Source organism: Ornithodoros turicata, chromosome 2 (assembly GCF_037126465.1).
Source record: "Ornithodoros turicata isolate Travis chromosome 2, ASM3712646v1, whole genome shotgun sequence".
Lineage (NCBI taxonomy): Eukaryota > Metazoa > Arthropoda > Arachnida > Ixodida > Argasidae > Ornithodoros > Ornithodoros turicata.
Genome location: NC_088202.1, coordinates 105,874,061 through 105,896,222, shown reverse-complemented (window position 1 = coordinate 105,896,222; position 22,162 = coordinate 105,874,061). Strand labels below are relative to the sequence as shown.

The window sequence follows — 22,162 nt, the reverse complement described above, 5'->3', positions numbered from 1 at the left end:
GAAAGTAGCAAAACAGAGGGAGAAAAAAGTCCAAGTTGTCCAAGAGACATAACAGAAACAGGAAGGGGTCAACTCCTCTACAGTATCCAGGTCACTTTAAGATAACGAATGGTATATCATCCATCTCCTTCTGACTGTGTGCTCCCACAGAAAAAAGTGTCAGGCACATCTTGGTGTCTCGTTGTTTCATTTCGTCGCAGAACGAACATTACTGTTATACGATACGTATATGTTCGATCACGAAATATGTCGTGTTGACACCGTTCGGAATTGCTTTTGATGCCAGTCTATGGTTTCAAGAACATCTCGCGGCGACTCTATCCGCTACTGTTCGCCCTCCGGGTATGGTGGCCTATAACTGCCAAACGTTGGAAGGGGCCCACTGTCTTTGTCCACCTTAACGAATTCTGTATTCTTCCACAGCATGAGAACGCGTCGGTCATCTGCGAGGCTGTTTGTGTTACCGATATCAAGCGTCCTGAGGCTGCACAACAAAAGATCACTTCGTCACCCTGTTTATTGTTTCTTCCTACGGAAAATTGCTGGTTCCAGATTGTATTATATTTCCTTTAATTCCACAGATAGTTGTGGAGCCCGGACCAAAAAGTTCTGGCTTGGCTCTAGAATCTAGCTTAGCTCTAGATTCTAGCTTGACAAAGACCTCGAGCTCCTACAGTGCAAACGGCTGCAATGCCCAGCAGATCGCGCGATTATGACGGCTTATTAAGACTGTTATAGTGGATTCATCCAATGGATAGTTGCACATGCTCCTGCTGGTTACACGGCGCAATGTTATTTCATCAATATTAAATCCAAATCACATTCCCCTGATAAGAGGCACGACATAACACAACAACAACTACATGAATGACTATGGGATGAGGTGATTCACCGCAACAATTGCGGTACCATACCTCAGTGCATCAGGGTTAATATATGAGTGGGATGACAATGAAAAAGATGAATCATACACACTCGCACATGCACATGACACATGCAAATGAGGAAGCACACACGCTGGTGCGTCGTAACTGATGGGGATAGTAGTTCATACGGTCAGCCAAGGGAGATGTAGTGTTTTGCAGGTCCTATCTCCGCATTCATTGTAAAAGCTCTGAGGTCAGAGGAGTTCAAGCAGGCTGGTAGACGTCGATAACAGATAGAATGAGCACAGACATTGCCGGTGCTGCACAGGGTTAGAACAAGGACCAAGGATTGCGGCAAGGCTGAGCGACTTGTCGTTTATACACGTCAGTTGGGATTGGAGCATTGCTCTCTCCGAACTGTATAGAGGGCAGTCGAGGAGGACGTGTTGAATGCTTACCACCACCCTGCAGTTGGAACACGAGCTGGTTGAAGCGTACCCTAGTCTGTGTCTGAACTGCGGGGTGATGCAGAAGCGAAGGAGACACAGTGGGGCAAAAGGCCTGGGAGGGAATACAACAAAGTTGGATCTGCGGCGTAGAACAAGGACCTATCTGTGATGTCCCGGCGATATTGTTGCGCCGCCAGTGGTTGTATCATCGACGACAAGAATGCGCTTCTGTCACCACAAGCTAACACATTCAGTATCACCGCCTGGCATCGTCTGGCAGCAGCAGCCACTCTGTCAACCTCTACATTTCCGCTCAGTCCACAGTGACCTGGGATCCGCTGAAAAGTGATGGAGTGAGGGCCAGTTTTCACATGGCCACGCCCGACGTGACGTCGTGAGCGGGCGGTGGAAATAGACGCGCATTTGCGGCGTTTTGGAGAGGAGAGACGACGGGCAAAAAAATTGCCATGTCGAACTTCTTTCACGAAGTCGGCGATAGCTGCCGAGAACGATATACTGGCGACCAATAAGGTGACACAGAAATGCCACACCTCCTGATTTTTCGTCTGCTCTGGACGACGGAAAGCCACAGTGGTGGAAACATGAAAATCGTGTGCTCAAATCAGTAGAGGCGCATTTTTGCCGCCTGCTCACGACGTCGTGTCGGGCGTCGCCAAGTGAGGGCTGGCCCTGACCTACGTCGCACAGACGCTGAACATCGCTGAGGATGCCCGTGACAATTGGATTAATGCATGTCGCGCACCCATGCTCTCTATGCACTGCAGGGCTGTTGTATACCACCCACATTCGCTTTAGCCTCGCGTAGAACATACCACAGGAACAACAAGACGCCGTAAAGCTCTGCAGACGTAGAGGTCAGTGAAAGCGCTGTGTTCCAGGCGACATCCGTGAGACAACCGGTCCGATGGAATAACGAAGGCAGCCGATGCACTTACATGTGTAGAGGACCCGTCGGTCTAGACGGTAGTGTGCTCAGCGTAGACGCATAACATCATGTCCAATGACATCTGGCGGAGGACTGACGGTGGCACTTGCTTTTTCTTAACGGTGAGTCTCGGAATGCCGAGGGAGATCGAGGTCAGTGAGACAGACAAGAAGGAAACGAAGACACAGTTGGCTCGAAATAACATAAACATATGTTTTCAACTTACAAATGATATTACAGGTACGTTAATGAATAGGGTTTATATTAGATACATGAACGTACAGAAGAATCTATAACGAAAAACATCTACGATACGCCTATAACTAAACGGTATACGATACAGCTATAACTTAAAAAAAAGCGATAAGTGAAGAATATAAACCATTCTTCACTTATCGTTTCTTGTTTTTTTAGATGCATGCGTATTATCACTTTTGAACACCCCATGACGATTCAGTGGATCCTATTCAGAAATGCTACTGCGGGATGACATTTTCGTGACCTTCCTGAAACATTCCTGAAAACGTAAACTATCTTGATGCGGCTTCCTGGAACTTCGAACATGCAGGGCCGAACTTAGCTAACATGCACCGCGTTTCGTGGAAAACCGAAGCTATCGAAAGGAACCTCATTACTTGGAGATTCCCAGAACCAGTAATATCATCCACCTGTCAGAAGCTTGCTCACACTCTACGCGCATTTTCCTGTTCGCTGAAATCTCATCGTTTCACGAACTACAGCGCCTGCGGAACGCATAGACGTTCACTAATGAACAAACTCGCGCGGTTCTCGGAAATTTTATTTCCGCCTCTTGTACAGGTTGGCAAATTCTCTAACTTATTCGATCTTCCAATGAATGAGTTTCTTCAGCGAAATCTGTTTTCCCCGTAGGCCTTCCTAAGCTGGCACGTTATTTGCAGAATGCGCAGTGACGCGTCACTCGCAGAAGCGTGCATGCAGTCTGCGGGCAGCTGGAATATTTCTCGCGCGCTTGACCCGTTTGCAGCACGCGAGTTAGATTCTGCAGATGCACGGTTCCTCTACCTGCGATGTCTGGAACGCATAGTGGACTAAAGCGCGTTGTGTGCGCTGTCTAGACGTAAGAACACGTCACTCCTAGAAGAAAGCTATAGTAGTGCACAAAAGCCAGAAACCGACAATGCAACCGGTTGGAGCTGTGAGCAAGAAGCGCATTTTGCGAACTTCTGCGCATATATTGCATTGCGCACACGATTGCATCCGAAATGCTCTGCTATTCAATTGCAGTTCATTCTTGCCTTTTTAATTAGGTTGACTGCAGCAGCTTAAAACATTATTAAAAGAACAGTTTTGAGAATATCGTAGCACAAGAAATTATGCATTCGAACTTAATCATATTGATGGTGGAGGCGATATCAGGTAACGTGATATGTCAGGCTGCTCGACCTTGAAGAAACGCATCTGATTGACATTTTGTGACACTTTCTGGCCCCTCGGTTGTGACAGTGTTCCCACTAGTTCGGGATGTTTGTCTCCCGGTCCTCAACTACCAAGTTTTCTCTCTCTCTCTCTCTCTCTCTCTCTTGTTTTTTTATATATATTAACTGCTGCTGGTCTGGGGTAGCCAGTCTGACTTTGTCGTGACCTACATCCCCATTTTCTTCTTCTTCTATCACATCACATCACATCAGGATGCTCGACTCAAATATTGTTGTGTGAGAGGAACTGTACACTGGCTTGACACAACGAAGTAACAATTTACTCAGACGTTGCGTCCCCCATAAGGGAGACATCATCAGTGCAGGAACAGCATGAGGGAAGACAGCGCTTCCGGTCAAGGGATCCAACGAGTCAAGAGATCCATCGAGTCAGGAGATTCAACCGGTCACGTGACAGGCGAGTCAAGAGATCCAACCAGTCAAAGCGTCATACTGGTCGGGATCCAGATAGAAAAAGTCTATCCCTTACCATGTTCATCGCAGAACGATGGCGCTGTACCTAGTATTAAGTTAGGAAGTAATATGCCCGGTAACAGTGAAGACTTTTCGGTGTTTTCTCTCTTCTTACCACACACACACGCGCGCACATAAACGTAAGCGAGAAAATCCTGAGGTTGTGCTATAGGTTACGGCGGCGAGTCGCCCTGCAAGGGGGGGATATGTTTAATGCTAATAAAAAAAAGGGGAAAAGGGAAAGGTTAGCCATGATGTAGGCTTGCTATTCGCAAATGAAAACACACAAACAGAAGGAAGATAAAAGCTGGGCTGCAGGGCTTAAAGTTGTCTTTGCACTTTTATGTTCATTGCTCCTAACGCCGTAACACGCTATGCCAGAACGGATGCTTGTTACCAAGAATATTGAGCTCAACTTACAAAGAACTGTAGGCTGCAGGGCTTAAGACTTATCCTTGTCGCGTTCGTTTCATTGGCCCCCACCCTTATCACGTTATTCTATTCTTTTACTGACCGTGCGGGAAAATACTGTCTGACTGTGCTTTCCAATCAACATTGACCTGTCACGTTCATTGACCTCAATACCAAAATGCAGGTTATACTGCTGGACTCAGAGTTGTCTTCGTACTTTTGTGTCGATTGGCGCAGTCGTCCTCACGTTATGCCAGAAAGTTTGTTACCGATAATAATGGGCCCAGCCGCAAAGTTCTCTGTCTTTGTCCTTTTGTGGACGGCGGGGAAAACTTGATACAGAAAAACGCACATACACACACGAAAAAAGAAAAAGTAAAGAAAAACAGATGTTCGGGCAATAGAAGCTGCCTTTCTTTGAGTCTATGATCTGACGGATCAGACGGTTCCGCCATGTACGTAGAACGTCTGTCCAGAACAGCGACTTGGCTCTTCGATTACGAGCCTGCTGTGATGCGAGAAGTGTTTGAGTAACGAACGGGTTCGAAACCGTGGCTGGCCTACCCAACTTGAGTGTAGGTAGCCCATGCTAACTCTAGAAATAATCTCTAACACAAAGCGCTGTCAAAAAAAAAAAGAAAAGGAAAGGAAATTGGCAACACTTCTATAAATCCTGTGTTACAAACAGGTTGATCTTACAATGCAGCCACCTGTTGTTAACAGAAATTACATAAGAGAACTGTCGGCTTTTCTTGGACTGCGCTATGTGTTACAAAGTAACTAAATAAGTCAATAAAAATAACATGATTTGCCACCTGCATTTGTATTCTATTTATACCGCACGTAAAACGATTCCCTCGTATTCAGATATGAGTAATTTCTGCTTAGCGATGTTAGAGTTAACGACGTAACAAAAAGTGGTCAAAAGATCCAAGCCCGGCGAACACTCCAACAGGACAAGAGATCCATCGAGTCAAGAGATCCACCGATGGATCTCTTGACTCGATGGATCTCTTGACGTGGAATCCACCGTCCTCATTTTGTTCATGCACTGTGATGATGTCTCCCGTACGGGGGACGAAACGTCTGAGTAAATGGTTATTTTAGTGTTTCAAACCTGTGTACAGTTCCTTTCACCATTACATCTCCTGGCTTTTGGAACATTTTTTGCATCGAATATTGTTCCACGTAACCTCAGTGATCGGTGCGTGGATGTGACATATGACACGCTCTGCTGAACATCCATCGTAGAACTTGAAGATTCAGAGCAATTTGCACCTATATTGACACGAAACTAGTGTTGTCATCGACCGACAGTCGAGCACGCCGTGTTCTGACGAACGCGCTTGTGTGGTGCCTACAGACACCGATAACAGCTTTATTTTCGTGACAATAAGTAGCGTGTTTCATCGCCAGGGGCGATACTCTAACCCCGGATTCTGCCTACTAACGTACAGTGGCGGCTAAAAGAACGTCACATGCAGCAGTGACCCCGCACACTATACAATGTGCAGTTAATGCGTTCTCACTGTTCTCCGTTATTTTCTTATCGCTCAGCGCCGTAGTCATGGCGATGTTCAAGCACGCCTGGAGCATCGTTTGCCTCGATCTTTACTCGTGCGCTTGCAGAGTAGACCTGTAAACAACGGTGGCGCCCCATTTTACGCCAGTAGAGAGTTCCTTCTCTTGAAACAGCGCCGAAAGCACGGCTTGGCGCAAGGGAGCGCTTCTTATCAACTGGCTTAATTAATGCGCGTCTATAGAGATGGGAATTAATGACCTGGTGCGGAGCAAAAACGGGGCTGCAGCGAGACCCGGAAAAGTGGAGCCACTGCATTTCCGACCATTAGGCCCGGAGGCTAACGACCTTATCACTTTTCATGGGCTGCATTGATTTTCGAAAGCGACCGGTAGCTCTGGCCCTGCGCCAGCCTTTATCAAGATCTTCACACTTCACTCTGCTAATACTGCATTCGTCCAAAATTATCCTGCTGTGGCCCTGTAACGTGGTTGTACTCTATTCCATGATATATACTATGGCCCCGGCCTCGGTGGATTATTTGGTAGCGTATCCACCTTCTGATCCAAATACTGCGGGTTCGAACCAGGCCGAGGTCGCCAGCAACTTGCCAGCACGGTACAAGTTGCTTAGAGACGCCGTCTCCCGCAAGAACGTTAAATACGGTGTGTCGGGCGTGCGTCAAGAACCCTCATGCGGTCAAAATTAATCCACCGACGGACCACTGTGGCGTTGCTTATAATCGCAGCTGTCTCGCCACGTAAAGCTAGTAAAGCCACCAATTAATATGAATGCTATGTAACACGCTCCGTTTTGTACTTCGTTGCAGATATGTGCTTTGACTTCACATTTTAATAAGTGTGTCAGGGTTTAATAATGCATATTGAGACAGACAGTAACAAGATAATTACTTCGGACTCACGGGCGACTTTGTGGGTAGGGGGTAAGTACAGCGTCTGGGGATTTTACTGTCACCATGTTCGTATTTGCCGGTCTGGTGCACCAGTGGAAAAAAGAATCTATGATGAGCTTTGCCAAGCGGGCCAGTGAAAGCGTTTTTTTCAGCGGTGCCAATTGCGCAGCAGGTCTTGTGTGTGAAGTCTGATTCCTCTTGATATCTCGCTACATAGGCTGATACCTCGCCCACCTCTGCGGAGCTATATGGCATTGTTATTCCTGAAGATGGTACTGGAATTCCAACCGCGTGCCTGGGTGCGTTCTGCTCCGACTCCAAAGCGACGCTGCTGTGTGTAGTGAGCATGGGTATCCGAGGATCTTCTGCAGTGGTTGTAGAGATTCTAACGGTACACAAGACGCTAGAAGCGAAGGGGCACCGATTTGCTCTGCAGTGGATCCCTGGCTTCTATCACTCTCATTGTATTGTCGATCCCTGCTTTACTTTTTGTAGTACCTAAATCATTTGCTAGTATCTAACAACCAATGAATGCAGAGTTGCATGTCCTAATTTCTTTTATCCTAATTCGCTCCATAATTTTTCCATTCAATGTCTTTCATTTTCTTAATTGTGTAAATCTACCTTTTATTCTCATCTAGCATTCTTCACCTAGCTTCATGACTGGATTGGATTGGATTGAATATGAAAGAAAAATATGGAGGTTAGTCTTGACCCAGTCAGGACTGGCTACTCCAAAGCGCGTTTGGGCGTGGAACAATAGAGCCAGCAAAAGAAGAAAAACAGGAAAGATGCCGTCACCTGGTGATGGGCAGGCCAGCAGCTGAGAGCCTTGCCAACGAAGAAAGGGCGATTGTCGAGTGGTAGTGTCGCTGCAAAGGAAGACGAGGCGTGCTGTGTCGAGGGCAGGCATTGATAACATGTTCTGTGCCCCCCAATACACCGCACTGAGAACAATCGGGTGAGGAAACCTTCCCAAGTTGAACCTTCCCTTGACAGCATCTTCGGCAGACTGCTTGTGAGCGTCACCTAAGGAGACACAGGATGAAAGAGTGAGGAGACGGCAGAAGTCGTCGCCAGCAGTAGATTCCGGTACGTTCCGGTGAAGCGCCAGGGCTCGGGAGGCTGTCTCCAGTGCAACAGCAGGGCAGCTGAGGGTCTTGATTACCTGCAAAATTCTTGCGGTCGGCGTATAAGGGGAAAGAGAAGAACAGGACGTCATCCAGGTATTTCGACCAAAGCGTTGAAGGTGTTTGTGTATAAGGCATCGTAATTTATATCATTGTAGTCTCGGAAACGACCAGATCTGCGGAACCGTCGCCCCTGCTCGACGTCGTATTGCCCTGAGGTTCAAATTGATAAAGGAGTGCATTGGCGGTACAGAGACTTGTTTGCTTGCCATAGAGTGAATGGACACAAGAGCGTGTGTAAAATCTTGCAGACTTCCAGACGACGTGGCTAGTTCTTCAGCCCGTGACTTAAAAACTTGCCAATTTTTAAGCCTCCTTTTGTTAGGAAGACCTTGCATCCCTCTGAGGTATACGAGCACTGGCAGGTGGTCACTGCCCATGGTATTCAAAGCAGGTATTCGCCGCAGTGTTGGGGCAAGTGCTGCAGAGCAGAAAGTAGCATCTAAACAGCTGGAGTATGGCGGCCCGCGTAAAAAGTCGGGGAACCATAATTCAAAACAATGGCACCAGAAGCCTCCGAGCACTGCTGTAAGGGGTGACCCCGCGCATCCTCGAGTTGGCTTCCCCACACGTTGCCATGGGCATTGAAGTACCCACACACGACAAAATGTTGAGCAAGTAGTCGAAAAAACGAAGTGAGCTCGCGTTCTTCAATGCGTACTCAGGAAGCGATGTAAACGCAAGCAATAGCGACGCTTTGTCCGTGAAGACGCACACTGCACACCACGCATTCGAAGTAGTCATCGGAAGATGAACGAAGAAGAGTACTTGGAATGTCTATTCTTAGGCAGAGCATCGCCCTGCTGAGACCAGTGTGTTTCTCAGAGCGATAGATAACACAACTGAAAGATGCGAGCACGCGTGCTTCGCAGATAGCAAGAAGGGGCACCCGGTGTCTGAAGAGAAAATTTCGAAGGTCGTTTAACTTGTTCTGTGGACCGTTGCAGTTCCACTGAAAGACACAAGACTCAGAGTATATATACATATAGACTACAAGTAATGAAGAGACTTGGGAGGCCGTATAAGGGTTAAAAACACATCCTTCTTTTATTACATTAATAATTAAGGGGGTACTATACAGTGGAGGTACTAAGGCAGCGCCGACTGCCGAAACGTCGACCCCTAACTGTAAATCTATTTCTAGTAGCCCCTTAATTATTAATGTAATAAAAGTAGCAAGTGTTTTTAACTCTTATATGGCCTCCCAAGTCTCTTCATTACTTGTAGTCAATTTGTTTTCGTGTCCGTCTGTACCCAACATTCATATATATACAGGGTGTCCACGCTAAGTGTGAACAGATTTTTAAAAAAATATATATAACACTTTTTCCAAGATGAAATCAATTGCAATATAGCATATGCTGAAGGGCACTCCCTAGCAGGGCATTAGCAAAGTCCAAAGGCAATGTCTTAATTAACTTTCATTAATTAACTTTTTAGTTATAAAAGCTACAAAGTTGTCCCAATGCGAACATCTGTTCCTTTCGGTCACCTGATATCGTAGCCGTTTTCAGAACAAAAATCCGTTCGATAGATCGCCCGCAAAAAATTATTGAATGTACTCCATTTTTTTCTTTATTTTGTTCATTGCGCTTCTTAGAAGACGCGTATTTCCTTCATCCCCAACGGGAGAGGGGGAAGGAGCACAGTGCCGCCTCATGCGTCGAAGATGAGCTTTAACTTGCGGGAACAAAACAAAAACAAATGTATCGGGTGACTCTATCGGAACTGGCCTTATCTTGAGTTGCATATTCTGTTTCCTTTTAATCCTTTTCCAGGACGCGAGAGGCGATAGTCAGCTCTTTCTCCCTCTCACATTGGGGGTGAAAGGCCGTCATAACATCGCTTGCGATACGGTTAAGGTTCACCTTCCAAAAAGAGACATCAAGATTTGACCCTCTTGAAAACGATGGGAATACCTGCGAGGCAATTTTTCTTGTCCATGACCACCTGGAGCGGTCTGGGATCCGGGTCTATGATCACTTCAGCAGTTTCGTCCCTGAGCTCATGCTCTACAATCTGGGTGCCTTTGTCGTCCGATGAATCCTCATGAGAGACGTCGTGGTCTCCACGCGGCCGCTTGAACCGAAGAGGAGCGTGATCCGTAGCGTGCAGGGCGGGCAGCGGGGGGACGGCGCCTGGGACGCTGGCCAGCGGTAAGTCTGACATCACCGCCGCGGGAGGCGGAGCACTCTGGAGAGCACTCTTTGGCTCTATAAGGCTCTCTGCGCCACCGAAGAAAGCTTCAGGACAGAGTATAACGTACGGAAAACGAACAAAAAGGCAATTCATCAGAGAAGCAGAAACAGAACGGGCGTTCGGAGCAGGCATCTTCTTCCTTCCGTAACTTTATGAAAAGACGAAGGTTGCGTCCGCTTCCCTGTGATCCATTACGTTGAATATTCTTAAGAGAAATAAGTACGCGTCGAAAAAGCGCGTGAGACACCTTCCCCCTTCCTCTGCTTTCTCGAAATCGTGGGTTTATGGTACCAACTTTAAAGTAAGCCCCTAACGGCGTTTTCATCTACACTAATATTGTTGAGAGTTTAAAAAGAAAAAGGTCAATATCGCAAGCACACTCCGTACAAACACAGTATGCTACAGAGCAAACTTCTAGGAAGGAGGACTTGAACACCATATATCTTTGTTCCGAGACTATTAATAATGCTCCACGCCATGCCGTCGTCATTACCCCTGAGAGATGGGCGATCTTGCTTTATTATCAGACATTAGACCAGTGAAGCTGTTTCCCTGGATACACCTAAGCGGCGAATGCACACATTTCCCGTGAAGATGTCACCCTCTGTAGCGCGCTTTGAATAATGACCGCCACGAAGACAGCTTACTCGTACTTTATTTTGTCTAGGTCTACTAGTCCTGCCTTCGATCACTTTTACGTTCTACTCGGTGCGTTAAAAACACACAGAACTGCTTTGCAGGAGGCGGGATATATACATTTAGGACAACCAGAAAAGGGAAAAAAAAGGTCTGGCAAGGGAAAAGGGTTAGCCAAACGGTGTGTCGGCTTGCTATTCCGCAAGTAAATAATCAGACAATGCATGAAAAAATACAGTTATGATGTGTTAGGGTGTTTCCACCATTGTTGTCCCACATGTACTAAACAAAAAAACTGCGATGTGGGTTCGATACCCGCCACCGGCAGCTGACTTCTGGTCACGTGACAATTTCGTCACTCTCGATCTCTTGCGGAATCACTGCTCACGTCCAAGGCGCAATGAGGATAGAATTCCCGTTCCTATTGATCCTCCCATCGATCTCTCTCTCTCTCTCTTTTTTCCAAATGGGTGTCCTATAGAAAAAATGATAACTCTGTCATTAAGTTTACAAATCCACTTTCATTCTGTGCCCTAAATTATTATATTACTTCCTCTATCACTCGTACACCGCACCAAAGAGAGACGAAAATTATGTTGAATGTGCTCGTCCTTTAGTCTTTTCGCTCCAGGATTTGGATGGTTACTATACTAAATGAATTACCCGCCTAGCTCTCGATACTCAATAACAAACAAGGAAAATAGGAAAATGCGTCTTTGGGCATTCTGCCAAATGCTTTTAAATGCGGTATAGCTTCCTAGGGCCATCTTCCAATTCTGGTCTTTGTGCGCCCGCACTCGTTCCGGTGCCCTTATAACTCCTCCCTTCATCTTTCTCTTCTTCTATCTCTATACAAACTATGACGGACGGACCTACACAGGTGTCGACGTTGGTGGGCCCTATAAAAGCTATCGCTTGAAAAGCTAAAGCTGTAGCTGGTCGGGAACTTCTGCCCTTCTTGTGGTCCATATTTTTATGTTCGCTATCCAGAACTAATACCCTTTCGTTATTCCCATATTCAGCCTTCGATTTCGGTGTACTATCTGCAAACGTAGCTGTCTTAGTAGAAAATACAACTTCGTTTATTTCAAGTCAATGTTTGCGTGTCGACTTGTTCTGCTGCTTTCGAATTTAACGAAAAGAGTGAAAGTAGGCCTAGGTTTCCAGTTAAACTCTATACGAGGTTCGCAAAATTGTATGTGACTGTGTTTATTGACCTTGAATATGCCTTGGATTTCCTATGATGCATAAAGAATCGACTTTGCCATTTATGCAGCATAAATTCTTATACGTCCGTGAAGAGTAGCTCTTGCACGTATAAGCATCAAGATCGCATATGCTTGAAAGATGGGCTAGTTGGTAACATGACATGACTGAGATGATGTTGATGTTGATGTTGATGATGATTATGATGATGCGGGTTTTCCTGGCGCACGAGCGACGAAAGCCATAATGACATGACTACGGTAGAGAGAGAGACAAACACAACACAACCACAAGGGACGAGGTAGTCCCTTGTGGTTGGGTTGTGTGTGTGTCTCGCTCCACCCTAGTTATGCGAACATCAAGATATTCTGTGAAAGTGCTGGGTCTTTGGCTACCAGACGACAGGGACGCTGCCCTGTCAGCGGGTGTCTGGTATTTTCTCTAGTAAGGCAGATTTTACAGGATTTGCATGTTCGTTTAAATGAATTTCGCTTACTGCAGGTAACATTTTTCTAAGTAAGAAAATTCTTACTTCGCATTAACATAATCTGGCACCATCGCTGAAACCGTGATATTGGCACCGCACTTGTCAACATACTGGCACTGTAGAGCGTGGTACTGATAGCGTATACTGGTACCGTCACTACCCCTGTGACACGAAACACATTTCGAACTTATATATGTCTGCATTTGGTTGTCACATACAGAAAGACCGGCTACGGCCTAACAGGGCTTGGAACCGTTATTTTGGGGGGTTCGGTTCAAGTTCCGATTCAAGGTTATCGGTTCGTGTTCGGGTTCGGGTTCAGCGCAACCAACATAACGGTTTGAACCGGTCTACGTGTGCTGTCTTAATCACTGTACCACATGTAAGAGGTAATATCAGGTTCCCGCGATGGCTTGCTTCTCGTTCCTTCCTCTTACTCCCTCACCTTTACACTTCATATGGAGTTCACAGCAGATCATCCTTTACTGTACCGAAAAGAGCTAGGAGATGGTACAGCATACCATTGAACTCTATTGCAAAAGGGTATCGCCAATCTCTAAAGAAAAAAGAAAAGAAAGCGGTCACGTGGTAGATACGAGCCTCTCAGAGTCGCATGCGCAGGGCGGCACGCTGCTCTTCGTTGAAACAGGGCGAGAGGTCGCTCCTGTGTTTCCTTCCTCCGTGCTCTAGACCACACGTCAACGTCTTTCCCGTGGTCGCTAGAGGTCTGCGTTTCTTGTGGATGTCACTGTGAACTATTAAAATTTACGTTGCCTTCACACTGCGACGCTGTATGAAAGGAACCAGCCGAGGCAACAATGCAAAGTGTACCTATCGCGTAGCACATCTTTTCTTTTTCATTTTTTTTCCACCTTTTTACCTTTTGTAAGTGAGGCTGTAGGAGGTGCATGGACTCACCACTTCTTGGTTTATCAATTTGTCCACTCTATGAATTCGGCAAGATTCCGGGCGATGCTGGTGCGTGGCAGTCGAGTGGGAAGGTATAGGCGTGACGGTGATGACGATATGATAAAGATAAAAATGGGGATGTAAGTTTCAACGAAGTCGAACTGGCTACCCCAGTACGCTTACACACAGAAAGTACAAACAGATGATGAGATCATGAGATAATGAGAAAACAAAGAGATGATGACCAGAAAAGAACAGAGATGATTATGGAGTTCAACATGTAGCTTAAAAGTTTCGACGAAGTGGGTATAATATGTCGGAATCGCTGGGGGCACCCACAGCACACGTTCAGCGAGTCATAGAATGTCCATAAGCCCGGTTGTATGTAGAAAATCTTCAAGTGACCTCAGTGCCTTGTCGGACGACGGAGGACCTAACAGTTTCACGATGTCGAAGGCTCCGGAGTCCACACGAGAGATGCTCGTCTGTAATACCCTTCGAGCATCAACGTATTTCCGACACCTGAGAAGGTTGTGTTCTACGTCGTCTACAACGCCACTCTCACTACAGTTCGGAGAGTCTCGCTTTCCAAATTTGAAGAGGAGACGTGCGCTGTGCGGCACATTGAGCCGTATAGCATATGTTAGGACAGTCGTCGTTTGCCGCGTGAAGCAGGGTGGTACTCGAAAGCGTAACTCTGGATCGACCTTGTACAGAAGCGAATCCTGAGCAGATCCTGTTAGCCAGGAGGAGCTGCACATTTGTTGCTTGAGCTCGTTCAGCATTTGCCCCGCGTCACCCTTGGTCAAATAAATGGGAATCATTAGGACGCGCCTGAGTTGAAGAGCCCGGTGTGCAGCAGCGTCCACAGCCTCGTTGCCTGCAATGTCACAGTGACTAGGGATCCACTGCATTTGGATGTCATGACCTTTTACAACTGCCGCATGGTATGTGTGCAAGACATCTTGTGCTGCTGATGCCAGAGATCCTGTAGTAAACATGGAAGCTAGAGTTTGTAACGCACATTTTGAGTCTCTATAGATGATCCAGCGAGCAACTGAAGATCGCGAGTTGATAAAACTTAGTACCAAGAGGACTCGTTCAGCGGCCGAAGCAGGGATGACGTGAGACAGCCGCACCGCTCTTTCATATTCGCCTCCGGGATAACAAACTCACACGAGGAGCCGGATGATGTCGCAGATGCATCCGTCACAATCCGTGCATCCATGAAGGTATACTAGCCTTTTTTACCGTCCTGCGAACCGGTTACCGCATCATATTTTTTCGGTTCAGTTCCGGTTCGTTCAAGGGGAGAGCAAAAATGTTTACGGTTCGGTTCGGCAAAAAATAACGTTTTTTTTTCGGTTTCCGATTACGGTTCAGTTCCGGTTTCGACCCCTGCTGCCTAATCAACCGAGAATCGCAAGTTGCAGCCGTTTCAGCATATTTCGAATTAGTCTGCATCGTGTGTAGCATTTGTCACTTTACCACATTTGTTTTGGTTTTCTCTTTTGCATTCAGAACGCTCAGAATGTACCAATCTTTCGAACTTCGGCTCACAACCCTGTGACTATAGCGACGCCCGGCGCCTCCGGCTTAAAGAATAAACCACCGTGAGAGTGGTGCAAATTAGTGGTGCTCGTTTTTGGCTGACGAGCCCCTCAGCCTCATTGAATTATGGAGCAAATATTAGTGGAGAATTTCTTCAATCGTCATGAATGCCTGTAGTTATCATTGTTCTTTAAATTACATTCATTATACATCAGCGTGTTTGCTGTATACAATTCTTTTTTTCACCATACGTGTTCCAGAATGAACGCCTGCGCCCTCACACCGAAATGTACGGTTCTCATAACCATGTCATTTTTTTTTACGGGTGCCGTACAGTTGGAATAAACGCAGCGTGCCCAGCCGTTTTGAAAGTTGTCAATGAGATCACCCTAATATACTCTAACTTTCAATCTCTTGATGCTGATGTTGGCGAAAAAAATAAAATAAAGTAGAGATATCGAATTCATCGCACGAGGAATTCGGCTACTCAGACAAGCAGACCCCCCAACCAAAAAAAAAAGAAAGAACATAAACGCCACTATCGCCCGCCCTACGTGGTGGCGATAAAACAGACACAGATCAAATCAGCGGTCAGCGTAGTGCACAATGAAGCACACGGTTCTGGTATAGACTGCCTCCAACGCACTGCTTCGGATAAACGTCACAAGCTGGCCGACCAGAACGCATGAGAGAGGAAAGGGGTAAGACCGCCACCGGCTAAACTCAAACTTGTGGCTCTAGTTGCCCTCACCTTCCAACACAACTGCTTCGAGCACACAGAAATATATTGGCTATCTCGTCGCATTCGCAGACGGGAAGTAATGGCTCCATATAGGTGGCATCAAGCAGTCGCGTTACCATGGAGATGTTCCAAAGTATTCTCAATTCGAATTCTACGCCTTCGCAGTGGTCTCCCACCCGTCCATTCGCAGCCAAACGTTAATCAGTGTGAGACCGCGTCGCATTACTGAAGACATTCATTGGAGGTCGACATTCCAGTGAGTCTTCATTGAATGAGCGCCACAAAATTACGTTCGCGCGATTGATGTGGGGAGAAGGAGAAAATACGACTCTGGTAACTGAGTGTCAACGATCGCTATCTACATCTGCACAGTTCCAGAGATTTTCTGCCGTAGTCTGTAAGGGGACTTTAAGCGTATGAGCTTTAAGCTTCCGTTTGTAGAATAACTCACGTGTACTCATGTGTGTCTTGTGGAGCCATAGTCTGGAGCCACACGAGCTTTAAGCTTAGGTTTCTAGAATAACTCCTGTGTACTCATGTGTACATTGTGGAGCCATAGTCCTGAGACAGATTGCTTCAAGTATAATCCAATTCTATCTTTGTGTGTACTTCGCAAGCACATGCACTCATAAAGCGATTACAGGGGATTCTAGTGGGATAAACTTCGATGCAAGAGCATATGGATCTGTATTGGTCTGTGTGAGCTTATCGGTTGCTGTGTACAAACAAGGCGTGTAATTGCTAGGAATTGCTAGGCGAATTTCCCCATTCATTACCATTAATTTTTTTGTTGTTGTTGTTGCAAGGAAGCTTTCAAAGTGGTACCTTCTACTGGCAATACACCGTTCCCAACGTTGCTTCCACTGCTGCAATGCTTCCTGGAATCAACTTTTGCTGCTACAGCGCGCAGTTTTCCTGTGCCGTTTTTTTTTTCCTTTTCCTGGTTCTCCCCTAGGTCTGGAGTCGACGTCCTTTCAATGTGGTGTTCAGCTTGGGAAACCAAAAAAAAAAAGATACTGGGGGCAAGTACGGAGAATAGGATGGGTGGGATGCAGTGAATGTGTGATGATTTGTCAAATAATTGCGGATGAGGAGAAACGCGTGAGCCGCCGCGTTGCCGTTGCGTAACAACCATTTCGCACAAAAAGAAGTTTCTCGGACGAAATTTGATGACAAGATCCTACGCTGAGCCACACTTCATTGGCAACCTCCCGCGCAGTTAAACGGCGATTTCCACGAATCACAGAACTAGTTCTCTCCACATTGTCATCGTCCCTTGGGGCGGAGTTTGTCCAGGTCTCGGATCTCCACTGACTGACGTTATGTCCTTCAAGAATTGCTGTAACCACTCACCATACTGTGTTGTGACTCATGTAGCCGCCTCCTACGCTACGCGAAGCGACTGAAACGTCTCTATGAAATTTCTTCCCGAGTTTGAAGCGAAATTTAACACACACTTGTCGTTCTTAGAAGTCATTCATTGCCACTTTCTCACTGACCCAACGGTCAATACACGCGTCCAGTGTAGCGTAAGCAGGTCGACAACTATTCATCATAAAAAGAACGAAATAAATGGCACTTGATTGTGGAAACGCGCCGCTAGACGTACTAAGTAGACGCAGCGCCGTCTCTGTTGCGAAACTTTTGCAAAACATGGGTTGCATGCTGGGAAGAGCGATGATACTTCGATGTTGTAATCAACGTTAGCGTCAACCCAATTGGGAGTGGGGGGAACACGAGTGTAACTCAGATTGAATGTGGTTGAAAGCAAGGGAGAGTCATAGCGTGCGTGGTACCGAGACTCGTACTATTATATGCATTACGTATAAAGGGACGACAATAAGGTATACATAAAACGAAAGTTTAGAGAGGGATGTGATTACCGGATTGTGCAGAACTATATAGGCAAACGAATGCGTTGTCCTACGCGACTTCTATTCTCATTCAATGTTTTCCGTGCATAAGATGATAGACACGCGCGCACATGTCCCTTTGCCATGGATTTACCCTATCAAATACCGGGCCTTGTGTATCACGGAAATCCAGTTGGACACTAATGAACAGAATTAAATGCACGCAAGGGTTTATCTTAGCACGGTTACTTTTATGTGGCTGAATGAAGCGAGAGAGCAAAACCAAAAGACTGTTGCCTTTGTTTCGTATTCGGCGGCGTAAATAATGAATCCCATATATATAGGAATGAAATCGACCCATTCCTTATCTGATGTATTTTTTTTATTTTTTATTTCTGTCCCATGCAGCAATTATTTTCCAGATCGATTTGGTTGAGCGCGATAAAACCATTGAGTGGATGTTCGTGTACGACGTTCGCAGTGTTAGCTGCACTTGTCAAAGCTGCGGTGAAAAAACAGTGCACGTACATTGAAGACAGAAAGAAAACTTACCGGCGTACCGGGCTAGTTTCCAACCCACAACCTCAGTGAATCAGCGAGCGTAACTCTCACCGTTGGTTGGTTGGTTGAAAAAAAAAAAGCTATGGAGAATTTGTTTCAACTCTCAACCGTTGATGATGTCATATACATTCACGTCTGAGCAACGGCCAAGCCCCCAGCAGAAAGACGGAAAATGTGAAAAGTAGACGTTGTCGATGTCTCATTTTCTGGCGCAATCAAATAAGGAGACAAACCAAACCATGTGTAGGAACTACAAAAATAGTGAAGCGAGCTTGTCGATGTAGGCACAAGCACACCTCAAACTCTCGAGAAAAAAGAATTGTATATAGACAGCGTTCTTCCTTCACATAAGTGCATTACATTACCTTATTAAGACTTAAGCATTCTGGTATGACTATGGCAATTCTGGCAAGACAATGTATTGGCAGTGCAGTGCTTACTTTCAAATCAAATCGTCGCTGGGTTTCGGAATAGGACCATGTCCATCCGCTCTACCATGTTGGTTGTAACTTTAGTCTCGTCGGACAGAAGATTCTCCGAACTAAATTGAATTGAGGAAGAAATTGAATCCATCACCCGACGAACTTTGCTAATCCGAGGCTGAACCTCCTTCCCACATCCGAAGAAGAAAACTAGAAATCTACCATAACACCGCCCCTCCTCCTCTCGAACAAAAACCCACGACTCCCCAAACTGTTGCAAGTGCAACGAAAACGCAATGATGAAACGTAGAATACAGTAAGCGGAGCAGCAAACTCGATTGTATACGGCTTGCACACGGGCTTAATTATCTCAGCTGCTTTATCAGTGATTTACTTTCTGCCACCTCGGTTTGACAAGTTCATGGGGTTTCCATGATCCACGAACCGCAGCATCCCAGCTGACGCACCGCCTTTCATTCAGATGCATCAATATGAAAACAGTAACTCACGGATCATCCCGCAAAAATATATCAGCAGCAGAGATGACATTTTTTTTTCATCTCGCGGGGTGTGCTCACGAAGCAAGTCGTGTCATTTATACGAGATAATTGATCTGTCAAAGGATGTGTTTTTTCTTCTATTCATCTTCACCCTCCGTGCCTCTCTCTCTCTCTCTCTCTCTCTCTCTCTGGGAAATCCGCAGCGCGCACGATATGCTTTCTCGTATTCCTGAGTTATACACCCGCGCTATTGGGATCTAGCCAATCAGAAATAAAATTTCTACATTGCAAGAACCGCTCCTTCTGTCTCTTGCATGGACGTGAAATCTCTGTCGCTATTCTGGGGATCATAACACGAGAAGAATGGGAAGACGTTCCTTTCGATACAAATTCTCCTCCGTTTGAGGGCAACTTGGGGCCTTGGGTGCTCTTGCACTATGTGGCAGCCTCGGGTACCTTGTGCGATTTGTTGTAACGTTTAGTCAGAAACACAACACGTTAAATGCAATCTAAAACGTTCTCAGGCTACAATAGAGGCTGAAGTCATCAACGAAGTAAATAGGGAGGTTGGTGAAACTGCTGACGAGAGGTTCGTCCAAGCTAAGTCGTAGGGCTTTTTTTTCCTTTTTTTTAAATACTACTGGCCGCCCGCTGGAGGCCTAAGTAGGGGTGTACAAAATATAGCAAAATTACAAAGAGCAGCATTATACAAAGGTACAACTTCAACATCTCGTGCGTACAAGTTTCGATACATCTTGAAATACAAATACAAGTACAACATACATCTCATGCATTGCCACGTAAGAGAGCGTTAGTGACATTGTTAACGAAGCTATTGCAGTCTGCTTTTGATGTAGTGCATCCATACTTTTCAAACACTGCGTCAGTATCGAATTCATTTTAGCGGCGCACACTTGGCCACAAGCAAGGTGAGTATAAAGGAGCAATCGCTGTCCAAGGCGATTGAGCAACACGGAAGTATCGACATGTCGTATACCATATATGACTCTTCAAAAAATTGCAATCTGTTCAAAAGTTGTACAGCGAACGTTATAATTTAAACACACACACACACACCAAAAAGAAGAACGACTTACGCTTCTTCCGGACGAGAACCACGCCACCCGTCCCACGCAGAAGCTCTTCACCGGAGTAGATTTCACTGCGTCTCACAAGACAGCTGGTGAAAACTTACACCACCTTTCCTACTACCTCTTTTTTTCTCTCCCGTCTCTATCCACTAGCTGTGCAGGAAGCTTGAACACATTGAATGCTCCCGTATGGGACGGAATAGATGGAGGTCGGACCGTCCCGTTCACAAGGCGAGAACTCCGCACGCAGACACACAAACCAATCTTGGACTCCTGGTGACTGGAGGCTGTGTTGGTCGAACGTCCCAAGTGCTTCTGCCAACTTAGCGCATCGTTCCTTCGGCGGCAGTAAGCTCCGTCAGAGAGTCGGCGCTCCGCATCCACACCAAAAACGATCTGCGAGCGTCGGAGCCCCAATACTAGGGGGCGCGTTTTTACGCCCCTACTTTCTTCCTCCTCGGTCTCCCTTTCGTCTTCCCTCCATTCCTTCCTCATCACGTGCCTTCCGAACCCAGGGTTCACTCTCACCACGTTTTCATACTCGCGTTGAGGGGAACCCGTGTGTTGCGTGGGCTGCTTTTGCATAACGGATGTCGGGTGCATTGATAGTGCATTGATCACAACAGATTTTTTTTTCTCGCCCTTCTTTATTTATTGTTGTATATATGGGAATCTTGTTCCTTTTGGTTTCCTTCTCGTCGGACTCCCCCCTCTATCTCTCTTCCTTCTTTTTATGTGCTTGCGCCGAGGAATATTGAGTTTGTTCTGCGGGAAGATTGGTTATTGTGTCTCTGACCTTGGCGCAGAAGATCTTATGGAATATGTGAGGGATCGAAAGTGCTCATACTGCTGTCAGCCTTGGCGCATCTGAGAATGCGTGTCTTGAGTGTTCCTGAGCGACAGTCGAACCTTTGGACTATGATTGAAGCTGGAGGGAATGTCGTGAAGAAAGATACACCACAAGTCTTAATGACAGGCGGGCCCCATTTATTAGGGTATATTAGAGAATATTCAGTAACAGATAGTCGATTGAACGTATGCGCAGTGTCCTTTCGAAATGCAGGTAACACCCGCGCTATAGTAATAATACTTCTCTTTTTTTTTTTCGTTATTCAAATCACATCACATCACATCTTCTCGAAAAATACAAGACAGACTTCGACAGCTCAAGGGAGGACCTGCTGCTCCAGAAGTGTCTTGGAACAGTAAAAAAATAAAGAATAAATTGTAGTGATATAAAAAAAAATCTAGAGCTAGCAGTATTACCAGATACTTCCACCACAACTGGTCATTTAAAAGCGCTTAAAACGCTAAAAAAGCGCTTTTCATTTCATTTCATTTCAAAAGGTCATTTAAAAGCGCTTAAAAAGGCTTTTTAACAACTGGTCAAACATCTGCCTTTCTTTTCTTGCTACTGCATTTTTTACCTTACCTTAGTAGCTAAATATGAGTTCGAAATGAAGTCAATGCTTTGCATATATGGCAACATGTACATGCATGCGACATGTGGAAGAAAGGACCGAGATAACATGATTCGGACTCCTCTGCAATAAAGCGTATCGTTCTTAACAGATAGGCTCTTTTGTGTTCCTCCGTCACATAGGCGTACCGAGACTATCCAGAGATGGGGAATAACGCAATACAAAGTAGTGCGTTACCGGGCGCATTTCGTGTCGGTAATGCAGTACCACAGCAGCAACAAATAAATCGTGACTATGACCTGGGGTGATTCACCACAATGCACTACAATGTATGGGGAAGTAATGGATAATATAATGTC

The 22,162-nt window shown here is 46.0% G+C and overlaps 1 protein-coding gene across 1 annotated transcript in view; it reads right to left on the bottom strand.

Annotated features, from left to right (window-relative positions):
• The window catches only part of LOC135385917 (protein artichoke-like), a 230,301-nt gene extending 209,588 nt beyond the window's left edge, over positions 1–20,713 (bottom strand). Inside the window, exon 1 of the mRNA XM_064615542.1 lies at positions 20,389–20,713. The gene's annotated coding sequence lies outside the window, so the exon portion shown is untranslated. The remainder of the gene's footprint in view (positions 1–20,388) is intronic.
• Between the last annotated feature and the right edge of the window lie 1,449 nt (positions 20,714–22,162).